Here is a 12,440-nt window from a genome sequence, read left to right on the forward strand (position 1 = left end):
CGGCACTGACAACATCAGGTTTAAGTCCAACCGATTTATTTGATAGTAAACTCGCAAGCTTTCAGGGTTTGCCCCTTCGTCAGGTGAATGGAGAGTTCTGGCCTCAGACAGAGCATATAACAGCGCAGAGAGTTTACAGATTACTGATTAGAATGCGAGTCTTTACAACTAACCTGCACTAACAGCAATTCCATCAATCTTGGTGAGATTCGCAAACTTACTAATCAAACCACCCACATTTTCCACCAGATCATTTTTATAGATCACAAACCAGCACTGATCCCTGCAAAACACCACTCGCTACAAATCTCCATTTTGAAAATCACCCTTCTAAAACCCGGCCAGTTCTATAACCATCTAGTCAGCCCAACCCGAATCCCATGTGATTTTAGTTTTTCTATCAGTTGGCTATGTGGGACCATGTCAAACACCTTACTAACGTCCATATAAACGACATCCACAGTCTTTCCCTCATCAATTATCTTTGTCACCTTTTCAAAGAATCTCAATCAAATTGGTGAGACATGATCTCCCCTGTACAAAACCATCTGCCTGTCACTAACTAGTCCTTTTTCCTCCAAATGTGCATATATTCTGTCCCTCAGTATCTTCTCCAGAAGCTTCCCCACCACTGATGTCAGGCTCACCGGCCTATAATTCCCTGGATTATCCCTGCTTCCTTTCTTAGACAAGGGGACAACACTGGCTATTCTCCAGTCTTCTGGAACCTTGCCTGTGGTCAATAAGGATGTGAAAATACCTGTTAAGGCCCAACTATTCCTTCCCTTGCCTCCTACAGTAACCTTGGATAGATCCCATCTAGCCCCAGAGACTTGTCTACCTTAATCCAATTTAGGATACTCAACACTTCCTCCTTTGTTATATGGATATTATTTAGAGTGCTCACACATCTATCCCTAACCTCAACATCCATCATGTCCTTCTCCTTGGTGAATAATGGACATCTATGGACAATACTGATGAATAATCCACTAGCACAGGTACAAATATTCAACAGTAAATACTTAGAGATTCCCAGCCCCACCACACAGCCCTTCACGCAGTTGGCAACTGGAGCTTTGGTTGTTTTAAACGATGAGATGAGATTGGGAAAAGTCATTGGTAGAAAATTGATTTTCCCACACCTAATCCTCACTCAGTGCTGCTAGCTAACACAGCCCTGGGACAGCTAAACACTTCCTGTTTTGTGACATATTTAAATTCAGAAGCTTCAGAAACACAAAATAATTCAGCCAGCCTTTTGTGAGAATATTCCGAAAATCAAGCAAGAACATTTTCACCCTATCCTAGCACGGCAGCATAGTGGTTAGCGCTGCTGCCTCACAGCGCCAGGGACTCAGGTTCAATTCCCAGCTTCAAGTGACTGTCTGTGTGGAGTCTGCACTTTCTCTGTGTCTGCGTGGATTCCCTCCGGGTGGTCCGGTTTCCTCCCACAAAGATGGGTGGGTCAGTTGAACTGGTCACACTAAACTTCCCCTCAGTGTCCCAAGATGTGTAGGTTAGCCAAGTAAATGTATGGGGTTACGGGAATGGGAGTAAGATGCTCTGTCAGAGAGTTGGTGCAGACTCGATGTGTCAAATGGCCTGCTTCTTTCTGCACTGTAGGGATTCTATGACGATTCTAAACTTTGCCTCTCTTAACCCAAAAGAAATCACCTTCAATGCTGAATAAGATACAATAGTGGGGTAAAAAGAAATCGGCAAAGTCCTTGGTGTGTGTGTATCAGCCATCTACACTGTTCTCTGCAAACTGAGTGGGTCTGCACTGTACACTGTAAAAGTTTTCCAGTGAATGGCATTCCCCTTCCCTCTGCATTCGCACACTTTTGACTATCACACTGATCCATTTGGAAAGTGATTATTGAGTCTGCTCCCAGCACCCTGTTGGACAGCACCTCCCCGATCACAACAACTCCGTGAGAGAAAATCTGCTCATCTTCCCCCGACTGGCTTCATCCTGGCTTCCTGCTTACCGACCACTGCAAACTACTGCTCCATATTCACTCCATCAAAAAAACATCACGATATTAGGCAGTGCTATCCAGTCTTCAAGAGGAAAATTTTTAATATAACCATTGTCTAATTTCCAATGTTTCCCAGGAGTGTGTGTGTGTTGTTGGTGAACACACACCAGAAAAATACATCTCCCACACACTCACAAACAATGACAACGGTCACTTGGGAGTTCACCAGGAAGGAAATGGAGCCTGAGTGAGACCGGAGGAGGAGGCCTGGCAGTGGGGGAGGAAGGCAGCCCAGTGCTAATGAGGGGACGAAGGGGGAGAGCAATGAGGGGGTGGAGAGGGATGGGGGTTGATGAGGGGAGGGTGGGGAGGGGAAGCTGGTGAGGAGGTGGGGGGGTGGTAATGGGGTGGGGAGGCAGGGGGTGGTGAAGGGGTGGGGACGGGGGGAGGGGTTTGCTGGTGAAGGGAGGGTCGGTTGAAGGGGGACCAATTTGTGTGGGGGGGGGGGGGGGGTTTGGCCGTGAGGGCAGGGGCAGTGAGGAGGGGGATGTGGAGGGATGGGGTCAGGAGGCGATGAGGGGGAGGGGTGGTGGTGAGGGGGAGGAGGTGGGGGCTGGTGAGGGAGGGGTTGCAATGAGGGGTGGTGAGAGGGGGAGGGGGAGGGCGGGGCAGTGAGGGGAGAAGTGGGGCGGTGAGGGGGGTGGACAATGCAGTGAGGGAGGGCAGTGAGAGGGGAGGGAGGCGGAGGGGCAGTGAGGGGGGAGGAGGGACGGGAGGGGGCAATAAGGGGAGGGGGATGAGGGGGAAGGGAGGCATTGAGGGAGCAAGGGGCTGGTGAGGGGGAAGAAAGGGCAGTGAGGGGGAGGAGGGACAGAAGTGGGGGCAGTGAGGGGGAGGGGGTCAGTGAGGGTGGGTGTTGAGGAGGTGAGAGGGCAGTGAGGGGGGTGGTGAGAGGGAAGAGGGCAGTGAGTGGAATGGGGTGGTGAGAGAGGAAGGGAGCAGTGAGGGGATGTGGGAGGGAGGGTGGTGAGGGAGAAGGGGTGGAGAGGGGGCGGAGGGGCAGTGAAGGGGGTAGTGATGGGGGAGGGAAGGGGGCAGTGAGGGGAGGGGCAGTGAGGGGTGAGGTGGGGCAGTAGGGGGGAAAGGGGGGCATTGGGGGGAGGGTGCAGTGAGGGGGATGGGGTGAGGGGGGCATTGAGGGGAGGACGGTAAGGGGGGTGCGGTGGGCAGTGTGAAGGGGGTCTTTGGTAGGGGCTTGAGGGTTTTCTGGGGGGGTTGGTGTTAGGGTTTCGGTTGGTGGTTGGGGGGTTAGTGGGGGGGGGATTGAGGTGTGATTGGGTTTTGGAGGGGGCTATTTAGGCGGTGAGTATGAGGGGGGTTTACTTAGGGGGTGGGTGTGAACAGGATTATTTAAGGGGTGGGTGTGAGGGGGGTTATTTAGGGCGGTGGGTGTGAGGGGGGTTATTTAGGGGTGGGTGTGAGGGGGGCTTATTTGGGGGTGGGTGTGAGGGGGGTTATAGTGTGAGGGGGAGTTATTTAGGGGGTGGGTGTGAGGGGGGGTTATTGGGGGTCTATTTGGAGGGGTGTTTAATTACGGGTTTATGGTTGGGGGGGTCACACAATTCCTTGACCAGCTCCGGCCTCTGGGTTAGGGGTGGGGGGATGTTTGCAGTGGGAGTTGGGGTGGGGTTTATTTAGGGGGTTTACTGGGGGAGGGTAAGGGGTATTTAATTGGGGGGGGGGTCACTCACAATTCCTTGACGAGCACCATCCTCCGGTGCTGTCTTCTCCCAACTCACTCCAGGCAATTGTCTTATATTGAACCAGCCAGTTCATAACTATGACATTCTTCAGTGTATTCTCTCAGTACTACCTGCTTGCCCCTCCATAACACTGCCTGTCTCTGCCCCACCTTTATTCAGCTGAAAGCCTCAGCTTTTACTTACTCCAACCTGCACCATTCCAAAGCTCTCCTGAACAGTCTCCCATTTTCCAAAAGTTTGGAGCCATCCTAAACTCTGGTAACCAGGGTGGCACGCTGACACAGGGGTTAGCACTTTTGTCAAACAGCTTCAGGGACCCAGGTTCAATTGCCGGCTTGGGTCACTCTCTGTGTGGAGTTTGCTGTGTGGAGTTTGCACGTTCTCCCCATGTCTGCGTGGGTTTCCCCTGCGTGCTCCAGTTTCCTCCCACATTTTATTGCCCATACCTAATTCCCCTTCAGAAGGTGCTGATGAGCTGCCTTCTTGAATCGCTGCAGTCCATATGCTATGGGTTGACCCACAATGCTGTTAGGGAGGGACTTTGACTGCGAAGGAATGGCAATATATTTTCAAGTCAGGATGGTGAGTGGCTTGGAAGGGAGCTTACAGGCGATGGTGTCCCCATGTATCTGCTGCCCTTGTCCTTCCAGATGGAAGTGGTGCTGTATAGGTCTAGATGCCTCAGTATCAAATTCTGTGAAGCACCTGGGAACATCTTACCATGTTAAACACAGCATATTAATGCAATTTTTTTTCACTCCGGTACTCATCTTTGACTCATCATTCTCTTCTACTCTCACATAATTAGCAAACCACGACATAACCATAAGAACATAAGAATCATTTGCCCGATTTATCTTGCAGTAGTGAATCATGCATGTTCAGGCCAGAAAGACACTAACCAACAAAGAAACAAAAGAAAAGAGTAGACCCTTAAGCTCTACAAGCTTATTCCACCACTCAGTTCGACCATAGCTGATCTGTATCTCAAATTTGCCCACCTTTGTTTCATATTTCTTAACATTCATATGCAAGAAAAATTATTCAATCTCACCTTCCAGCATTTGAATTGACTCAGCGCCCACTGCCTTTGGAAGGGCGGAAGTTTCAAGCAAGACTTCCTGTTGTATGAGAAGTGCTTTCAACATGATCTCACTCTGATTTTAAGCTAATGCCACCATGTTCTGGATCCCTTTAATAGAGAAAATTGTTTTGCTGTAGCCACCCCCAAACTTGTAAACTCAGGAACACAAACCAAGTTGGTGAAACCCATCCACATAAGTTACTGTTTCAGCCCTTGTTTCAACCTGGTGCACCTGCACTGCAGTCCCTCCTCAGCCGGTACATCCTTCCTGTGGCACTGGCCAAAACAGATGCAATCTGACTAACTTAAGTATTACTCTCTCACTTTTGTACTTTACGCCCCTTACTATTATTGCCCAACTTTTCATTGGTCTGTTTAATTGCTGAGTGCATTCCATAAAACATTCCCCATTTTCACTACATGCATTAACTTTATGCCAGTCCATTTTGATTCAGCTAAAATGACTCAATATCATTCCTCTCTTGTTCTTGTACATCTGTCTGAATTGCGTGCAAATTTTCACCATTACATCTCCACTGCTGCATAATGTGTGTAAACAGGAACAATTAAGCCATTTCCCTTTTTTGTTTAAACTTTCTGCATTACTGTATGCAAAGAACAACCAGTTGCTTTTTTGAATAATTTATTCACTCTCATACTCGCATCGAGTCTTAACGCAACTTTCTAAATTATTTGTGGTTTCTTACACATTTTTTAGGTTATTCACTTCGGTTGTAAGAATGGTGAAGTAGATTTTTTTTAAACTATAGTGTCAGGATTCAATGAGAAGTACAGATGTGGAACTTGTAAATATTGATATTCAGAAAGACTCATAAGGAAAGTTAGCTGCAGGTGCAGTAAGAAATTAGGAAGGCAAATAACATGTGGTTTGCATTAGAGGAATAAAGAAGTCCGTGTAAAGGGAATCATATGCAGTTTTGGTTTCCATATTTAAGGATGTGCTTGCATTGGGAGCAAAGGTTCACTCCTGAAATGACAGGGGTGTTCCAAGATGGGAGGCTGAATAAGTTAATCTATATTCTCGTATCTTAAGAATAATCAGAGGTGATCACCTTGGAACATACAAAATCCTGAATAGGCTTGACAGGGTAGAGCCTGAAAGGAACCTTCCTCTGGCTGGGGAAATCTTGTGGAGTTGAAACTGAAGATCAGCTAGCCATGAATGCACTGATATGGTAGATGAGACTTGATGGGCCACATGGTCTGTTCCTGGTCCCATTTCTCATGTTTTTACATTTAAATTACGTGGAGGATAACCTTGTTTTCACTACCAACTTACATATGATTTTCTCTCCCTCTCTTCCTCAAAGTTTCAGGTTGCAATCCAGTCCAAACCTGAGTGAAGGCTCAGTTTTCACTGGACACCTTACCCCCTTCCTGACCTGGTCAACACAGGGGAACTGAGACTCAAAAGGAACCAACTGGTGGCTGGAGAACAGAAGCAAGAGAGCTGGTGTCACCAACATGCACACCTGACATTTTCAAATGGTGTCACCAAGGAGAAGAATAGTGGGTGGAGGGGAGTGGGAGCAAGGATAGATCCGGGAGGGTCAGCAAGATGTAAATATGCAAAGAGAAGCCACTGCAGCTAAATAATTGGTAACCTAACCACCGCATGGGCAGAGGGCAAAAACATGGTTAAACCGAACACAGAATATCTTATGGGCATTTATCCCATTAGCAGTAGAAATAGCACATACTCACTGAAAACCAGCTAGGGAGGGGGCAGCACATAATCCTTTCAGATAGATGAATCAATGCTGAGGTTGGATTGAAGCAAGGCTGTCACCAAGCAGTGTACAGGCCAAGTACAGTCTGTCAGATTGCAAAAAGGCCAGCTTTTTTCTTTAGGAATAAAAACAGGAGCACATTTTTTTCTTCCACTTGCTCACGTACTTTGCGAGGAGAAGACAAACTAATGAAATCATCGAAGTCAAGTCATGTTTGCACCATTGGGACTGGGTAATAAAACTGGTGACCCTCTCCCTCACTCTGTCCTCAGTCTCCTCACTCCCCTCTACACTGACACTGTCTCTCTCCCAGTCCCCCTGCCGCACTGACTCTGTCCTCCCTCAATCCCCTGCAGCACACTGACCCACTCCCCTCAATCTCCGTCAGCCACACTCACCCTCTCTCCCCTCAGTACACCAAAACTGTCTCTCCCTCTCCCTCTTCGGCACACTACCCTCTCTCTTCAGCACACTGAACCTCTCTCTCCCAACCACAATGACCCCCTATCTCAGCCACACTGACCAGTCTCTCTGTCACAGTGACACCCCCCTCTCTCTCTCTCTCTCTGTCACACTGACCCTCTCTCAGTCTCTCTCTTTCAGTTTCTCTCTGTCACACTGACCCTCTCTCTCTCAGTTCCTCTCTCTCAGTCTCTCTCTCTCCCTCTCAGTCACACTGACCCTCAGGCACTCTCCCTCTCTTAATCACGCTGACCCTCTTTCTCTCAGTCTCGGTCTCCTTTCTCTCAGTCACTCTGATCTTCTCTCCCTCTCTTTGTCACATTGACACCCTCTCTCAATCTCTCCCTCTCTCTGTCACACTGACCCTCTCTGAACCCCCCTCTCTCAGTCCCTCTCTCAATCTCTCTCTCTCTCTCTGCCACACTGACCCTCAGTCTCCCTCTCTCTCTCTGCCACACTGACCCTCAGTCTCTGACAGTCTCCCGCTCTCTCAGTCTCTTTCCAATTCTCTCTCTGTCACACTGACCCTCTCTCTCTGATCCTCTCTCAGTCTCACTGACCCTCAGTCTCTCTCTCTCTCAGTCCCTCTCTGATCCTGTCTCTGCCACACTGACCCTCAGTCTCTGACACTCTGTCTCTCAGTCCCTCTCTTTGATCCTCTCTCTCTCAGTCACACTGACCCTCTGATCTCTGATCCCTTCTTTCTCAGTCCCTCTCTGATCCTCTCTCAGTAACACTGACCCTCAGCCTCTGATCCTCTCTCTGTCACACTGATCCTCAGTCTCTCTCTCTCAGTCTCCCTCTGAGCCTCTCTCTATCACACTGACCCTGTCTCTGATCCTCTCTCTGTCACACTATCCTCACTCTGATTCTCTGTCACACTGACCCTCAGTCTCTGATGCTCTCTCTGTCACACTGATCCTCAGTCTCTCATCCTCTCTCTGTCACACTGACCCTCAGTCTCTGATCCTCTCTCTGTCACACTGATCCTCAGTCTCTGATCCTCTCTCTGTCACACTGACCCTCAGTCTCTGATCCTCTCTCTGTCACACTGACCCTCAGTCTCTGATCCTCTCTCTGTCACACTGACCCTCAGTCTCTGACCCTCTCTCTGTCACACTGACCCTCAGTCTCTGATCCTCTCCCTGTCACACTGACCCTCAGTCTCTGATCCTCTCCCTGTCACACTGACCCTCAGTCTCTGATCCTCTCTCTGTCACACTGACCCTCAGTCTCTGATCCTCTCCCTGTCACACTGACCCTCAGTCTCTGATCCTCTCTCTGTCACACTGACCCTCAGTCTCTGATCCTCTCTCTGTCACACTGACCCTCAGTCTCTGATCCTCTCTCTGTCACACTGATCCTCAGTCTCTGATCCTCTCTCTGTCACACTGACCCTCAGTCTCTGATCCTCTCTCTGTCACACTGACCCTCAGTCTCTGATCCTCTCTCTGTCACACTGACCCTCAGTCTCTGATCCTCTCTCTGTCACACTGACCCTCAGTCTCTGATGCTCTCCCTGTCACACTGACCCTCAGTCTCTGATCCTCTCTCTGTCACACTGACCCTCAGTCTCTGATCCTCTCTCTGTCACACTGACCCTCAGTCTCTGATCCTCTCCCTGTCACACTGACCCTCAGTCTCTGATCCTCTCCCTGTCACACTGACCCTCAGTCTCTGATCCTCTCCCTGTCACACTGACCCTCAGTCTCTGATCCTCTCTCTGTCACACTGACCCTCAGTCTCTGATCCTCTCTCTGTCACACTGACCCTCAGTCTCTGATCCTCTCTCTGTCACACTGACCCTCAGTCTCTGATCCTCTCTCTGTCACACTGACCCTCAGTCTCTGATCCTCTCCCTGTCACACTGACCCTCAGTCTCTGATCCTCTGTCACACTGACCCTCAGTCTCTGATCCTCTGTCACACTGACCCTCAGTCTCTGATCCTCTGTCACACTGACCCTCAGTCTCTGATCCTCTGTCACACTGATCCTCTCTCTCCGCTGCACTGCATCCCCGGGGCTGAAGCGCCGCTGATTGACAGCGCCAGCCTCCGCCAATCAGCACCCCACCTCCGGCAGCTCGCTGCCCATTGGCCAAGCCGGGCCCGTTACTTCCTCTCCTCCAATCGGCGCGCGGTTTTCAGCCTCCCCGGGGGGCCAGCCTGACCAATCGGAGGCGGGGGCGGGCGGGGAGGCCGGGGCCGTGATGGGCAGGCGGTGGGCGGAGTCCCGCCCCGCTGACTGACAGCGGCGGCGACCAATGGGGTTAGCCCGGCCAGCTGAGCCCCGCCCTCCCATTCAATGGGCTTTGGAAGAGCATCTTCCCCAGAGCCGCACTCAGCAGCAGCAAGCCATGGCTTATCACTCAGTGTGTCCACTGCAGCACGGCCCATCCAAACACGACTGCTGCCGTCCCCACTGCTTACCGGCTGGATGCTGAGCAGATTGCAATCAGATGCTGCGAATACAAACCCCTCCCTTCCTCCGCCCGCACACACACAGCTCTGCGGTTCAACTCAGCGGCAACCTGCTCCTGCGCATCTGTTAACGAGCCAGGAAGGGCAATGCGGACATTGCATGCAAGGATCCGAAAACTTAACCCCAACAGAAAAAGCCACATACATTGTGTCTCCTTATCTCATTTCAGTGCTGGGATCTGCCAGTTGAATGAACCGCTTTCCCAAACTCTTCGTCCCCCTTCCCCCTGCCACCCCGCTCTGATTTAAACTTGGTTGCTGCGGTGTACGTTCAGAAATAAAATGACCGAGCTTCGGGTACAAGATGTACAATTTCAAATTGTTAACACACAGCCAGCGTTGGCTTCAGTGGACCTTGAGCAGCCTGCAACGATGGTGGGAAATCGCAGCCCTGCCTGTATGAGTGTGTGTGTGTGTGAGGTGGCCCAAGTCTCCATACCAGATGGAAGGAGGCTGCGGTCGATTGAAGCCTCTCACAGAGAATGAAAGCAATGCGGCTGCTGCAAACCTGAAAGCAAACACCAAAAATAATGCTACTGACTGAGCTAGGCATTGGGGTGGCACAGTGGTTAGCCCTCCTGCCTCACAGAGCCAGGGACCCGGGTTCGATTCCCGGCTTGTGTCCCTGTCTGTGTGGAGGCTGCACGTTCTCCCCGTGTCTGCGTGGGTTTCCTCCAAGTGCTTCGGTTTCCTCCCACAGTCCAAAGATGTACTGGTTAGGTGGATTGGCCATGCTAAATTCTCACTCGGTGTACTCGAACAGGTGCTGGAGTGTGACAACTAGGAGATTTCCACAGTAACTTCGTTGCAGTGTTAATGTAAGCTTACTTTTTGTGACTAATAAATAAACTTTAATGTAAAAATGTTAGATAAACTCAGCAGGATTTGATTTATTATTGTAGCATGTAGTGGTATACAGTACAAAGCATTGTTTTCTGTGAGCTATACAGGCAAATCATACCATTTATATGCTTTGTATAGCGCTCAGAAAACAATGTACACAGTACATAGGGGAGAAGGAAAGAATAGAGTGCAGAATATAGTATTACAGTCAGAGCTAGGATGTAGGGTCTGGCAGAATCAGTGCAGAGCTGTCCTGTAGAAGGGTCATGTGGAGTCAAAACGTTCATTCTCTTTCCCTTTCTGTTGATGCTGCCTGACCTGCTGAGTTTATCTAGCGTTTGCTTTTTATTTACTTCTTATTTGTTGTCAAAGGCCTGGTTGTGTAACCTTTGTAAGGCAAACTGGCACAAACTGCAGCATCTCCCTGTGTCTGTGTGGGTCTACTCCGGATGCTCCGGTTTCTTCCTACAGTCCAAAGATGTGCAGGTTATTGCACTGGACGGGTGCTAAATTGGCACCCGTGGGGCAAATATTTCCATTCCACCCACCACAGGAATCATAGCGGAGAGGCGGACCATGGAAAGATCCATTGACCTCAGGTGGGATTTTCCAGTTTCAGGGTGAGCACAGCCAGAAAATCCCACCTTTGCTACTCTGGAGTGTGCAGCCAGGCCCTGTCCCACAGCACCACAGGTCAGTCAGCTGTGCGAGGTGGCAGGAGAACAATTGGGAAAGCAATAATGATAGGGGATTATATATTGAGGGAAACAGACAGAAATTTCTTCATTTGCAGACATAATTCTCGGCTGGTTTGTTGCCTCCCTGGTGCTGGGGTCAAACATGTCATTGAGCTTGCAGAATAGTCTGAAGCGGGAGGCTGTACTGCCAGCATTATTAGTGCCAACAGCATATGTAGAACAGGAATGAGATTCTACAAGTAGACTTTATGATACTAGAGAAAAAAACTAACAAACACAACCTCAAAGATGATAATCTTAATCAATCTTAAATACAGAGTGGTGCAAAGACTTTACAAAGTAGTTATTATTGGGGATTTTAATTATCCAAATATAGACTGGAATGATAATAGTGTGAAGAGAGTAGAACAAATTTCTGAGTTCAGAAGTATTTTTGAGTTCAGTATATTTACAGTGCAACATAGTAGGAATATATTGTCAGTTCTTGGGAATCAGGTAGGTCAAGTGGATTAAGTGTCAGTAAGGGAGCCTTTGAGAGATTTTAATTGTAGTATCATATTGTTTAGGTCAGCTATAGACAAGGACAAGAAAACAATTCAGAGTAGAAATAATTAATTGGAAGAGAGTGCATTTCAAACAGGTGAGGGTGAATCTTGCCACATTTGGAGTGTTGCATGCAGTTCTGGTCACCACATTGTTAGAAGGACTTGGAAGCTTTGGAGGGAGTGCAAAGAAGGCTCACCAGGATGTTGCTTGGTCTCGAGGGTGTGTGCTATGAAGAGAGGTTGAATAAACTAAGACTGTTTTCACTGGAAAGACAAAGGCTGAGAGAAGACCTATCTACAAAATTATGAGAGATATAGACAGGGTGGATAGTCTGAGGCTTTTTTCCCAGGGTGGAAGTATCAATTACAAGGGGGCATGGGTTCAGGGTGAGAGGGAGAAAGTTTGGGAGAGGTGTGCGGCAGAAGATTTTCATGCAGGGAGTAGAGGGGCATATTGCCAGGAGATGTGGTGGAAGCTGGCACATTGGCAACATGTTGGCTTCTAGATGGATACATGAGTGGAAAGGAAATGGAGGGATACAGATCGAGGAAGGGCAGAAGTTTTTTTTTAGTTAGGGCATCATGATTGGCGTGGACTTGGAGGGCCAAAGGGCCTATTCCTGTGCTGTACTTTTCTTTGTTCTTTGTTTTGTTCTAAATTGTAATCAAAGTTTGGCTAGCAGAACTGCAACAGAACAACGGGCTGCTATTAAAAAGGACTTGGTTCGGGTAAAGTCTAGGTTCATTCCCACAGGGAAGCCAATGCTCGTTGAATGGCAAAACAGATAGAAAGTAAGATGAAGAAGAAAAAGGGCAGGGTTAACAAATA

General features: G+C 49.0%; 1 protein-coding gene across 2 annotated transcripts in view; it reads right to left on the minus strand.

Moving 5' to 3' along the window:
* Positions 1-8,012, minus strand: part of LOC145353116 (NXPE family member 3-like) — a 73,329-nt gene extending 65,317 nt beyond the window's left edge. The window contains exon 1 of one of the 2 annotated variants that reach the window (XM_080203489.1): positions 6,558-8,012. The gene's annotated coding sequence lies outside the window, so the exon portion shown is untranslated. Of the gene's footprint in view, positions 1-6,553 lie in introns of both variants that reach the window. The other variant, XM_080203491.1, reaches the window with a different exon arrangement.
* Between the last annotated feature and the right edge of the window lie 4,428 nt (positions 8,013-12,440).

The sequence above is a fragment of the Carcharhinus amblyrhynchos genome, chromosome 15 (assembly GCF_965287045.1).
Source record: "Carcharhinus amblyrhynchos chromosome 15, sCarAmb.v2.hapA, whole genome shotgun sequence".
Lineage (NCBI taxonomy): Eukaryota > Metazoa > Chordata > Chondrichthyes > Carcharhiniformes > Carcharhinidae > Carcharhinus > Carcharhinus amblyrhynchos.